The 14,922-nt window shown below is 30.7% G+C and overlaps 1 protein-coding gene across 2 annotated transcripts in view; it reads left to right on the forward strand.

Moving 5' to 3' along the window:
* LOC131845099 (cilia- and flagella-associated protein 299-like) overlaps positions 1–14,922 on the forward strand; it is a 251,121-nt gene that overhangs the window by 74,338 nt on the left and 161,861 nt on the right. The gene's annotated exons all lie outside the window — the stretch shown is intronic.

Genomic DNA, 14,922 nt, shown 5'->3' on the forward strand with positions numbered 1-14,922 from the left:
CCTTCCGTTGCATTCCCCTAAGCATCCACGTCTCACGCACTATCCTGAATCAGTAATTTAGTGATACTTGCGAGAAAAGACAGGATTTTGTAAAATAATCCGCTGGTTGTAGACAGAAAGTAGAACATCAGAGTTGATATTTTATGCGCAGACTATTTGTGTGATATTCCTTATTTTTTTATCGAAATTTAATTATCGACAATTCACACAGCGCCAAATAACAAAATATATCATTTTGATACATTTTTTTAAATAAATTATCATTAGGAAACACCCAGACCGATACAAACAATCATACTCAAGAATACAAATGTTTGTCGTTGTATTATTTTGTTTACTTCCGATAAGATGTGTGTGTTTGAAACCACAAATATTCAATGTGAAACCTACCCACTGCCACTGAAAACATTCTATTGGTGCTCAAATTCCGACGCTTATTGAATCTATACCAAAAATTAAACAAAATATTATAAATCCCTTAAGTAATAGTAATATATTGACAAACACCGTAATAACTGCAAAGGCAATGGGAAATAATCCTGAAAATCAAAATAACAACAGTAATCAGACTTTTACAACAATCAATTCATTGATTTCACAGAGTAAACGCACAATATATACAAAATCTTAAATATTACAAAGTGAAGTCGTACCTACCATTTCGAAAAATTCTTTCAAAAGATTTATATGCAGAATATACATATATTCTGCATGTATGTAGTTATATGAGCTATCAAATACATTGTACACTAAAATACATGTGTGTTTCACCTATAATAAATCGTTTATTTTTAGCATATAACATAAATGCACTTTCGTGTGTAGTACAGATTATTAACCGATTAAATTTAGTAATAAAACGCCATATAAAAAAAAACCATATAACCGTATAAACTTCCTTTCGACCGTCGGTTGAAATGTATAAATCTATTTCTTTATTTTTCAAATATCAATCTGACAATAGCTTTATATAGATACACAGAACAATTGACCAATGATTTATGAAAGTAAGAGATATTTTACTTGTCTAGAGGTAGTTACATAATTTCTCTTGCGCGCTTCCAACTTACAAAACCTTATAAAGTTACATACTATTTAGATGATAAAGATATGAAATTTTTCATTATTCTCATATTCATGTTTTCATTTTCTTCATAATCTTTAATACTCTTATTTAGTCTGTCAATTATAAAGATAAATAACAAAGGCGCAAACATCTAGTGAATTCATACTGCAGTCGGTAGTAAAGTAATGTTAATGGCTTACTATTCAATTTATTACTTTGTATAAGAGAACACATTAGATACATATAAAATCTACTATATATACTGGTGCCTACAATTTTAGAAGATACGAGTAATTACTATAATGAGTTCTAGTCATTGTCGTCTAAAATTATAATAACCCGATTTTAACCCTAATTAGTGCCAGCTAGCGTTATAACATTAGCATTTGCGCTGTTAAAATCACCTTTCAATTATAATCCATTAAGAAACAGTATATGTATAAAAAACTTCGCATTGAAATGAATTACAAATATTCGATACTAAACTAGCCAGTACCTTAACTATCGCCTGGTTTGAAAAGCGAAGAATCGCATATTACCATCACCATCATCATCATCCCACGGTAATCCAGTGTTAGACATAGGCGTTTCTTCAAACACACCACTGGGCACGATCTTCAGCAATTCTTTTTAATTCATCATTACTTGATATTGAACATATAAACATAAAAACATATTGAAAAGACCTACATCCGGTATCAATTAGATATAGGTTTTCTCAATCCCTATGGTTATAATCTTACTCTACACATATATCACAGCTAGCCAGGTAGAAGCTAAGGTAATAATGATAGAATGATTTCGAAGATCACTCTTTGCTCAGATACCACACCCTCTACTTGATCATAATATATACATATAATAGATCTATCGCATATTGCCAGTCTTGCCCCCGCTACCTTATCTTTGGAGACATCCATCTAAAATATTGATAAAGAGATATAATTTTGTTTATTTATAAAACAATACTCACTCCTGTCACACTTATCAGTCAGACAAATATTCACACAAAGGGATCTGATCATGTGCTTCTGTTACAAATAATTATTTGTACAAAGTCATACATTTTTGTCACAGATATATATCGTATGACTCGGTGATCATGTGCTTTCATCAGATTAACTGTATGCACAACAAATATTACGTCTCATATTATTAATGCAGAAGTAGGGGACATATCATCATTACCTCGATTAGTATAAGGTGTAATATTATATTATCTATGGTATAAGTAAATAGTCCTGTTTCATATACACTATATAGCCCTAAACTAAACAGAGCATATATTTTGGAATTGACTAGACAACTGATAGACATACTGAAATATTTTTAAGAGATCTTCTTGAACTGTTTATATTGTGTGGAAGTCAAACCCATCGAATTAAAAAACGTGAAGTACAATGCCTGATTGAAACTAGCATCTCTGGAATACCATTAGAAATAATAATAACTGATATATATAAATTTAAAAATATGCGCCAAAATTCGCAATACCTAATGCTGTTTGTTTAGTTTCTTTGATGTATAAAATAATCAGATCATGACAATATTTATACTAGTTCAGCCTTGCAGACTCCAGGGCAAGTAGGTATTGTGTTAACATTGACCTATATGTATACTTATAACATAGTATACGTGCCTAGATTGTTTGTATAATATTCATCAGAGTTCCTACAACATGTGTAGACACAAAAACACTTCAGGACAAACAATGAACTCATTTGCCAGTTCGCCACCCAGCCTGTGCATATGGTCTGCAAAACATACATTCCAGGCTTAATAATATGAGGTACTTTAAATAAAAAATACGTTTTTATTTTTTATTTTATAGCTGGCTTTAAATTCCTGATGATTTTTTTTCATATTTGTAAGCGAACATATTTTGAATTTTTTACTCAAAAAAAAGGCAAATTTAGCCTCTAGCAATGACTAGTATATTTAGTGGGATGTAAATTTGTTATATTTATAAATAAAGGTATCAACCATAATTAAAAACTATGAATGGAATAAAGAATAAATAATTTCATAGAGAGTCATTGTAATAGGTTAGTAGACTGTAAGACTCTCAAAATGATGAAAACACGTAGAAATCAACGATATTTTATAAAGTCAACCAACCATGGAAAGTATATCTACCATAATATCTGTTCAAAAAATAACATATAAAATAGAAAATTAAAATAAACATCCAAAAGTAGTTTGCGATATTCGGGCACTAACATACATAATAATTCGGTATAAAAATTAAATGTTAAAATATATACAAAGTAAACATCTAATTTAATTATTGCATTACTAACAAGTTTGGCAAATTCATTTCAGCTTTGTCTGACTGTACATGTGTATACTAATGAAAACAACTTGACCTCATATAAATTATCAATCCTACAGGACATACACAAATCATTTTCGTACCGCCCATGTGAGAAGTTCTCGTTCTTCCGTATTTTTTGTGTATGATATGCGATATCATCACCAATTCACAACTGTTTTGCTTTGAGAATTGTTTATGTTTATATTTATTTAATCATAGATCGAATATATAATAGAATTATGATATTAATAAAGAAATATACTAACAAAGTTTTTTTTTTCTTCTACTTTACTTATTCTTTATACACCTATATAAAATAGACATATATTCGGTAATAGTAACCGGTTCGTTTAAAGTATTTGTTAAAGATTATTTGACACTTAACGTAAAATTGAAAATAAATTTTTACTTTTATTCTTACCACATTATTATGAATTAGAAAACTTAGATATTAAAAATTTAAACAAAAATTTTTTAATCGTGACTTAATTTACTTAAAAAATATATACAAATTCGGATTGGATTATAAATGTTATTTTACGTTTATTTAAGGAGATAAAACAGTAATCTTCATTGACATTCTAAAAGAGAACATCCAAATTATATTAACGTGAACTCAGCACTTGATGATATATAAAATCAGATAAAAATTTACTGTCCCATATTCTGGGCTTGGAAGTAGCGTATTCTTTTAACAGATATTATTTTTGTCTTTTGGGAAAACTAATAGGTGTTATCAACCAATTAATGGACAAGTGCTCATAGTTTCCCAAGCTTTGTGTACCTATATGGCATATGTATAAACTGTGACACTCTGGAATAATGCACTTTTTGAACGGTGGAACAATTTCTCAAATTGGTGCAGTGGTCCCAGAGTTTAGTTTGTCATTGTCATGATTTGTTAAGATGGGCTAATTTAACTGTCTTTCTTTTCTTCCATTGATCACTTATATCCTTGGCATGCTGGTTCACTACTCTATCAATATTAATATAGAACGTTATATTTTAATATAACAGCAAAATTCGCGAAGATATGGCATCAAAAAAACTCAAGTAATTTTTTTTAGGTTCTGGGTATTAGAAACAATCTGACGGCCCATCTGATGCCTATATACGGTACTACGGCCGTCACATTATCATAATATAGTTCATGCGCATCTGGATGTTAAATTCTTTTTGGTCTTAAACGTCTTATAGTAATAGTAATAAAGTCTTCAGGTAAAAAATTAAATTTTACAAAGTATTATCCAAGCGGACGAGTAACAAGCCCCGAACACGGGTATAGTTTTTAAAGTAGATAAAGCCACATTCAATGTGATATCATGCTGAAGCCTTCGTTCATCGTGCGGGTATTAATAAAAAGTTAATCAGGTGTACAGAGCGAACGCACTGACCACATAACAGCAGCGGGAACTCGCGCTACTAGGGTTGTCAATGTTGATGTTCAAACATTTAGCCTCGTACATAGAAATTATTTACCGGACATAGACTGCAAAAGTCTATCAGCGTGTGTACCTTAATTTTCCCTATTTTGACTGCCATGTAATTTGCTTTGTAAGCTGTGTTTTGGTTGTAAGGTTCACTAACCAGGCAGTGAAATTGAAAGTTAAGAGACATGACGCCTTAATCCTTTGGAAACGTATTATGGGTATCTTTCACACGATGAGTGATATGCTTAGTACTGTTTATGTGTATAAGCGATGGTTACCGCCTTTTATCAAGTGATTCGTCAGCTTATTAGTCATTTTAAATCTCGTACATTATCTCAACTCTATTATACTATTTTGACCAATACATGCGTCAGAATCTCGTAGAAATTTGTATGGCGTGAAAATATCTCAGTGAAACTCTGATATTTATATTCGATGATTCCAGTACGGGTGGCAACCCTGCGCTGAACTGAAATCGTTTTACGTGCCAACAGCTGCATGTCAAAGGGGTTTGGGTAGACTTTTATTGGTTTACAATTAAGTATTCAATATTGTTCGTATAAATTAAAAAAACGTTACGTATTGTTGTTGCGTTTAAAATATTGGTTCAGGGAATTTTTATACTCAACAATAACGTACGAGGGACAGATTTTGTACAAATTGGGCTTCATAAATATAGCAAAACTTTCAAAAATAAAATATGTTCTATAAGACTAATTACTCGCCCCGGCTTCGCCCGGATGTACATGTATCACACAAAAACCTTCCACTTGAATCACTCTATCTATTAAAAAAACTGAAGAATTAAGTGTACATAGAGACGGAGAGATTGCGACAGCAACTTGTTTTATATTATGTAAGAATTACTTTTACCGATAAGGATGCGTTATCAAAATACACGTTTACATTAAATACTATGGTCTATATATAGGCATATTAATTACGCTACGGTTTCACTTTTCTGTAGATCTCTTTTATTGTGAAATTCAACACAGTAGTTTTTAATCAATCATTGGATTAAAATACTTTAATAATAATACCCCTGGACAATTCTCACAATGCCATCTAGTCAGAAAGCAAGCAGAGCTTGTGTTATGGGTACTAGACAACTGATATAAATACGTAGATTTTTTAATGCATACATAATATACATAGAAAACATCCAAATCGATTAAATAATCATGCTCTTGGTGACAAATGTTTGTACGTGCGAATAATTGAATCCGCGACCATTGGAAGTAAGGCGGTGTGCTAACCACCGCGACCATCGAACTTTACTTTGAATATTTATCTTTACATATAATGTTGAAAACTTATTGTACTCAAGTAATAAATATAACTGGCAATATATGTAGTAGCACAGATAACATAATGTAGTAGGTATATCTGTTGCCGTAGTACATCTGTAGAAATATTTATAACCCAAAAATATATGTATGCACATATTATATGTATCGTCATTACCAAGATCAAAAATAACAAAATAAAAGTAATTTGTAAATCCAGTAAGCCCTTCAACTCAGTAAGAGTTGAAGATTATCCTTTGTTAATATGTAACCTATTATTTTAAGGAAATATTCTCTTTACATTTCGGAATAATTCTCAGAAACTATAGTTTCTAGAGTTCATCTTTTTTATTTCTTTCAAAGATATCTTATCCAATTTCTAGTAATTTATAGGCCATATTTCTCATGAAATATCCCAGGGAATGAGAGATAAAAGTCCCCTGATCAAAACAAGCAGTCTAAGATATAGGTAATAAATTTGAATCAGTTTTTAACCTCTTATGAAGTAATTGAACTGGATAAATTATATTCAAGTGTATACATAACCTGTCAAATGTCTTTATTAATTCCGTTATCGTTTTACCTTATTCTATTTTAAAACGAATTATTTCATTTATATACAGTACAAAATATTTATTGATAACATGACATGGCATTTGATCCAAGTTACAATCCCTAACGGACCGATTTTATACCTTTTAGAACTCGACAACCCTTCCTAAATACCCATAAACAAATTAACAACTTATCGCCCGGTTTATACACATTAATAAGCCATAACCCTAGCCGGCTGCTACATCGTAATTAATATCTCAGCAAGCTGTATTGCAAAGGTTATCGATATAAATATTCATTGACGTCTACGTTGCAAGTTGCTTCTTATATGTTAAGGGATGTAGATTTACAATGTATGTATCTACAATAGTACACACGACTGGTTGCTAACGCTGTTTTGTCCGTACGGCAAATGTTATACAAAATTTTGAGTAATCGGGTAATTAAAAACTAGCTATACCGGAGAGTTTCACCCACAGTCTAATTTCCAGAGAACTGTAAAAAGTCTCAGCTTACTTTGTAAATTGTGTTTCGGTTGTCGGTAAATTCGACAGTGGAATTACTGTATTAGAGGTGACAATCTTATATCCTCAGAAATAGCAATTGGTCTCGGTGTCACATGATAATACGATCCAGTGCTTTTCATGTATATAGGCAACGGTTATTGATTATCCACAGACAGGCCGTCAGAATGTTTGTCATGCCAATTATTAAAAAAAAGAAAAATCAAAAGAAGACATCGCTGAAACTTTCAACTCAGCGCATTAGATAACATTGCTTGCGCTATTACTAATTAATCGAAATCAGTCAATCTATTGTCATAATAGAATAAAAAAGCCATTCAATTTATAATATATGAAAAAGATGTGTTTACTTCGTAATATTCTGCCTGTAATGGTTGAATATTTTAATATTATAATTTTAGTTATTCATTGTTACCACCTAATAATATTAATAATAATATGATCTTTTTAACCAACAAAATGAACTAATTTCAATAAAACTGACAAATTAATTAAATTGCCAGATGTACACATTTTGTACATGTATACTTTAGCGACTGAAGCTATTTGAAGAAGACTTTTAATTTTGTTATTTACCGAAGGGAAAATATAAAATTATTCTTGTTTTCATTCCGTTTGATGGTATATTAATTATATTCCACTTTCTCACTGATAAATCGTTTCGTATTGTTTGCAACGACAAATTTGTGTTGATCCTTATAAAACAATAAAAAAGTCATTCTTACATCCATAATTTATGTTTCTATCTTTATTGTTGTAAATATTACAGAACTGATTCCGTGAATTGCTATAATAATTTATTATTAAATAAATTACTATAATTAAAAGTGTCAATGAATCATTACTGTATGGATTCAAACTATAAATGTTCGTTGAAAGATTTATAATTATTTTCTATTCACAATCGTGTTACCTACACACTTTTTATTTACTCATAACAATTTGTTACGAACTTACTGAAAGTCTGTGCTCTCAAAACATAATTATTCCTTTCGGAGACTAAAACAAAAAGCCGAGAATATCGCTACAAATACAAAGCGCTAGCAAAAACTGTGATTGCAAATTAATATTTCTCTATAGTACGATCAGCAACAAAGACAATGCAAATAGTCCAGGACAAAATAACTTTATATATGTTTTTTTACTTATTGGTAATATCTTCTGTGAACGAGGCAGAGAATAATATGCAGTGTATATGATCAAATAATCTCAACAAAAAAATTGTTTATATTTATTAACTTTTCTTTTTATTTCAGTTACTATTTAAACTTTCACGTTAAATTACTTAGTGGATTCATATTAATTTTTGTCGTTTAATATATAGTATGCTTTTAATTGTTCTTTCATTTATACTAGCTACTCGCCCCGGCTTCACACGGGTGTATACCCGGAATATATATAAACCTTCCTTTTGAATCACTGTATTTAAAAAAATGCTTCAAGATCCGTTGCGTAGGTTTAACGATTTAAGCTTACATAGAGATGGATAGACAGCGACCGCGACTTTGTTTTATACCATGTAATGATGGTAATGAAGTAGCTGCCGATTTCTTTATAAATTGTGTAACCAATAACTGTGAAATTTTTTTTTTGTGTAGATACACATGCATTGCATACATGTCATTTGTCCAATAATATCCGTATGGATATTATTAATATTTATGTAGTAATTTGTTTAATTTTTATTTCAGTATGTTGTGGTCTATCACGTGTGATTGCGTTGCGTTAGGTACAAACTGAAAACCAGCGCTGGACGCCCATCAGTCCAGCAATAGCTGAGTTTGTACCTATTGCCAATCATGTTAAATATGTATAAATGTGTAGCTGTGTAACTGTGCTGATGTTGGCAATAAATGGATTTATTATTAAAAAAAAAAATCTACATTTTATTTGCAACATTTTTACTTACTGCGAGTTACCGTGCTTGACCTTATACGTGTTCTGAAATTACCTGAAATACTTCTATGTATCGGTTAAAGGGTAAGAAGATAAGGTCGTGGAATTTTATGTATGATATCTTAGTTCTCCGGTATGGCACCAAATGAATGGTGGTAATGGTATGGTATCATGTACCTATGTATATAGGCGACGGTTACCACTTATCGTCCGTGGATCTTCAGGTTGTTTGATATTTTAAGATATAAAAAACTACTATTGATAAATACATATATATATTGTGCTGACTGAAATTATACCGCATTGATTTTAAATATATAATACATATGAATATCTTCAAGATATTTTAAAAAGTAAACCAGCACAGATTCTTCATTTTGAAATATGAGAAAATCCTACCTTCACCAGTGGACTACAGCTAAGCTGAAATTATAATGGATTTTTATAAAGACATATCTATCTACTGCTTGCTAAGGGACTAACAACAGTTTTATGCTGTAAAGTTTAATTAAGTAAATTACCTTTGTTTAAACAACTGCGGTATCAAAATCCTGTCTGTAATACAAAAATATTATTAACTAGCGGCTCTCTTACATTTCGCCTAATAAGGTGAAGATTGGAGAATTTCGAGACAAACTAGAAATATATTCAAGTAAATCTTATTTTTAAAAATGTCTTAGCATATCCTGAAATTCATTAGAATAATGGAAAAAATATGCAATTTTTTATATTTTCTACTACTTAATTATAAATTGCCTAGAATTTACAAAATTCGTCAGATATATACATATAAATAATTATATATAAATCGATAGAGACTGGGCATTACGTTCACCATACTTGAACTAGTTGACTAAATGTCTTTAGTATAAGAAATTAAATAAGAATTGAACGTAATATACAAATTCTAATTTCAGTTCATCAGCTTTGAGTACAGGAAACGTGACCATACCTGCGTGGAACTCATCAAAACTCATACGATCCCTCCGATCGACTCTTTGTAAAATTCTCATCAGAATAGCTACTCGTAATGTTTTAATCTCATAATGTTAATGTTTCTCGAGAATACGTACACGGAAATAGGCAATTATAGATAAGTTCATACCACCTGTTTATTAATATATATTGAACCTATAACTGCCAAAGATAATCTTATCGCTGCATCTCAGTGAATCTGGGTGAGTATTCGTACATTAATAAGCAATTTCGGAGAACACAAGTGAAGATTGGAGATAAAACACGTATTACCAGAACCCTCCACTTGTTCAGTAAATCTCCTTGTTACAATACTCGCGACGATAGCATCATGATATAGAACATTGGTTAAATCGTGTCATGTGATCAGGGTCATATTTTTCTCCGAGGTATAAAAATCGAAACATTCTCTTACTGTGTACCTGTTCTTTCAGTATTCGTAGCTTTTTGAGATATAATGCCTTTTTCTGAGCACCTTAGGTTTTCGATCTACAAGAATCGAGGGTGGAAAATTTATAAGTAGCTGTTTATAAATATATACTTAGCTCAATATTTCAATAATTCGCTCTGCACATTAGAACTTCTTGGTGCAGTGAGGTAAAGTAGGTAAAGTAGCGCCTTCAAGAGTTCTTCAACCTGATGGCATACATACATCGTATCCCTGGTTAGCTTACAGTTTACACATTTATGGTTTATCTATTAGTGAATATACTAATAAGACATGGCTTCATCTTCTCACAGTCGTTCAAAGTACATGTAGTATGCAGTAACAAGCCGAACAAACAAGCTCTCTTTAAAATTGTAGAGAAATCCAAAACATATTTTTCTTCGCGCTTACCTACCTATTTCAATGAAATAATCTTGTTTGGAGGTACCGGTATTAAGACAACAAACAATTAAAATGACATAGCAAGCACCTTAACGTCTCAAACGGCGGTATTCCTTAGCTTAATCACACATTGCTGAGTCACTTGGCGTGTTCACGACGCGACGTCAGCAAACTCATTAATGAACACGAAATAATTACGAGTTACGACACACGTCGTACATTACTCAGCATTATTTGTGTGAGCAAGATAGGTCCTCTAATGTGCCAAAACACAGTTTAATAAATTTTATAGCATGGCAATTGTTTCATATGGTTAACATGTGACATGTGATATGTTTTCTATATTTCTATGAAATTTTGGATTCATTTCTTTAATAAAGAATTTCTACTATCACATACAATGGTATATTAAATAAAATATAGTAGATTTTCCAATTTAAACTAGTTCCTGTATTTTTTTATTTATTTATACAAATCCAATTAAAAAATATATTATTATATATTATACATTCCTAATATACCAGAACGTAAATCATTTCATAAAATCGCATTACAAAAAAGTCTAATGAAAGAGCATGAACTTTGCTAGATAAAAATGAAAAGTAGATTAATGTCATCACTTAACAATTATAATTAGAATAAAAATTTAATTTAAAATTGTCTTGTCTCTTATATTGAGTGTACTTCACTTCATTTACTTTTGACACAGAATGAAAGTAATTCCACTATTTCACATTTCCATTAAAAAAAACTGATTTTATTTTAAAATACAGACTTAACATCGTCTTCTTACCCAAAGTATGTACCTCTCACGAAAGAAGGGCCTTTCCGAGAAATACAAGATTATTTCCAATAAAAATATTAGCCTAACTCCTAGCAATGTAAATAATATGTAGACCTGACAACTGGACCTCGACGCTGTCACTCTGGAAACCATTGTTAATGTATTCCCCTCAGTGGACTAGCTAAACAGTTTTCACACTGTTCCTTTCATTTTGACGAATAAAGAAACTACTATTAAGACGGTACTTTATTGGCCGATACCATAGCAGAATTACAATTCCACAATTATCAACTAAAATATAAAAATATACTTCAAAAACCGTATTGAAGGAGAATGCATAGCATTTAAAGTATCCGAACTCAGTATAAAATACTAACAATTACAAGCAATACAAAAATAACATTGTAAGGATATAATTTATTCAATTGAGTTTTTTTCTGAAAATTTGAAAATTTGTACGCAGAGCAAACAACGCGAGTAACCAAACAAAAGAAACTCACATATTTGGCGAACGACCAACAGTACTATCGAAAACATTCACTGAAAAAGAAGCCTAATAAAATTTGAAAACAAAATGTAAACATAAATATCCACACTAATATCATAAATGCAAAGGTGTGTCTGTCTGTATGTCTATCTGACAATTTGTGACATTTGCACGATTAAACAGCACTCGTTGTGCTGTTTAATCTTATTAAATATGGCATTAAAAGAGATTGTATTACCAGACAGGATATAGTACATTTTTATTTTAAAAATCAATAGATACCTCATAATGTATGTAGATATGGATATAAAATCGTATTTATCAAATCGACTATAGGAGCATAGTAAAGTCTATCTTAGTTCAACATGATAAATAAAATAATATAATAAATTGGGTCGCAACACTCACAACACAAATAATTTTAAGATAAATAAAGATATGTAGCTCTGCCGGCGTTCGACTAAGTGGTATTAGACGTGGTTACGAGCTGACTGGAGTACAACGATATCAATGTCAGTAGATGCTGAACAGTTTTTTCAACTACCAACTAGATTGTCAATGAAACATCATGACGCACAGCACTTATGCATGTGCATCCGCACATTAACTTATTGACTGATGCTACCTTTGTTTAAACTTATATATCTCTCTTTTTGACCTCGGTGGTCTAGCGGTTTAAGTCTTACATCCGATGGTCGCGGGTTCCATTCCTCGCACGGCACAAGCTTTTGTATTCATCAGTATGATTGTTTGCATAGGTCTGAGTGTTTTCTATGTATAATATGTATGTATTTACAAGAAAATATATATATCTGTGTATTTGTATCAGTTGTCTAGTACCCATAACACAAGCTTTAGCTAGCTTAACTTAGGTCGAGACGGCGCTGTGTGTGTGTGTGTGTTGTCAAAAAAATACCGCGATTCCACGTATATAATAATTTTAAATTGTCTGCAGGGTTAAAATTGGGATATATTTTATTTTCTATCGTCTTCATTCGTGGATAATATAATAGTTCCGATCAGTAGAGAGGAGTGTATGCAACACAATCCAGTGATTTGTCTCCAGCATTAAGTAATATTCAGCAATTTCAAATACATCAAAAAATTATTGGCATTAAAACCAGGTTAACTACATGATATATATTTAGTACAAAGGTTTAAATAACTATGATACATACAAATCAAATTCTCAGACCTCTTGGCGAGTCAACAATTCGAAGACCATAGACCTTATGACCGTAAGAAAATAGATAGTTGTGAACTTGAGATAATGGCCAAATATAATGTTTTCAATTTATTTAACAAACTAAATACATACAAACAATACGTTACTAATAAGTTATTGAAATTTGAGAAATTATTCTCCAAATTTTGCATAGTACTAACAAAGTAATGAGTTTTGCGAAGTAAAGTTTAGCGACATGAAAGAGGTCTACCTCTTATCATTTATCTACGTTTGTTTGATTGACAATATAAAGGAAAATACACGCTGTGTAGCATAAGCAAATGTTTGCTATGACAAAAAACTGATTATAGCTTTTGTATAAATTTTAATTAAATGAGATGAAAATACAGCAATACTTCTTCGGTTTGTTTAACAAGAAGGAAATTGAATACACAAAATCAATTTAGTGAAAACATTGATTTTGTTAATATCAATTTTAAGTGAACTTAAAATAATACTAATATTGACTCACAAGCTTTGTCGATTATCTAGACAGGTAAATATTAAATTAAGATAAAATTTTAACAAAATGATATTACATCTAATTAGTAAAGTATTACATGGTCTAAATATATTAGGTATGTTATATTTAAGAGTATAAGCTACCTTTACTCAATTAATTTAACACATTCACACACACACATTGAAAGAAGTAACGTAAAAAACAATAGTACCGATACCCGAGTCAATAACACTAGTTAGTTAAACATATCAGAATTTTTGAGGAAAATTAGTATTTGTTAGCTCATTTAGTACCTTCCGAGATGAATATTCTATTGATAAATACTCTATTTATCTTTAAATTTATTCAGCATTATTAGTGCCTATAATAGCGTCAACATCAATATTTCCACATTAAAAGTCTAAATATACACGATGTACTGTCTTTGTATTAAACTGGTAAAAATAATTAGATAAAGAAGGTTTTTAGAAAGGAATAGTATAATTGTACGTATCAAAAGTAAAGCAGATAACAGAAGAATTGGAATAACATAGAACATTTTTCTATATCAAATAATGACAATGAGAAACTGAATATTGAAATTATTATAGAAAACTGAATATTGAAAAGTAATTAGGTGCGGTGTATTTTATTCTAATGTCATGTAGATGATGAATTTATGAAAAACCACATAAACAAAAACTGGGCAATCTGTCTTGTTAACAAATCGGAATTAATACTTAAATAACACTGTTTTAATCGGTCCAATCAAGCCCCTTGGGAGCGAATAATTGTCTCCTTGTTATCTTAATGAATATTCGTCTGTATTCTGAACAAGATTCAAACAGATTCTCACAAATTTATTGTTTGAATTTCTGTTTATATGTATATATATACTTGTGTTACTAAATCTGTAGAACATTGTATGTTATTGCTCTGATATTATTTATCTGATAAAGCTGCCTCAAAGACAAAATGTATTCAAAATTACAAAATTATGTGTTCTAATAGTATCTATTATCAAAAACTCTATCCATATTGATATTGCTTGCGCTATGGTAGCTAGAGGAGGGTTAAGATTAAATAAGATCATTTAGCAACATCATTCA

This window comes from Achroia grisella, unplaced genomic scaffold, assembly GCF_030625045.1.
Source record: "Achroia grisella isolate CSIRO2021 unplaced genomic scaffold, CSIRO_AGI_Agris_v1 utg452, whole genome shotgun sequence".
In the NCBI taxonomy this organism is placed as follows: Eukaryota; Metazoa; Arthropoda; class Insecta; order Lepidoptera; family Pyralidae; genus Achroia; species Achroia grisella.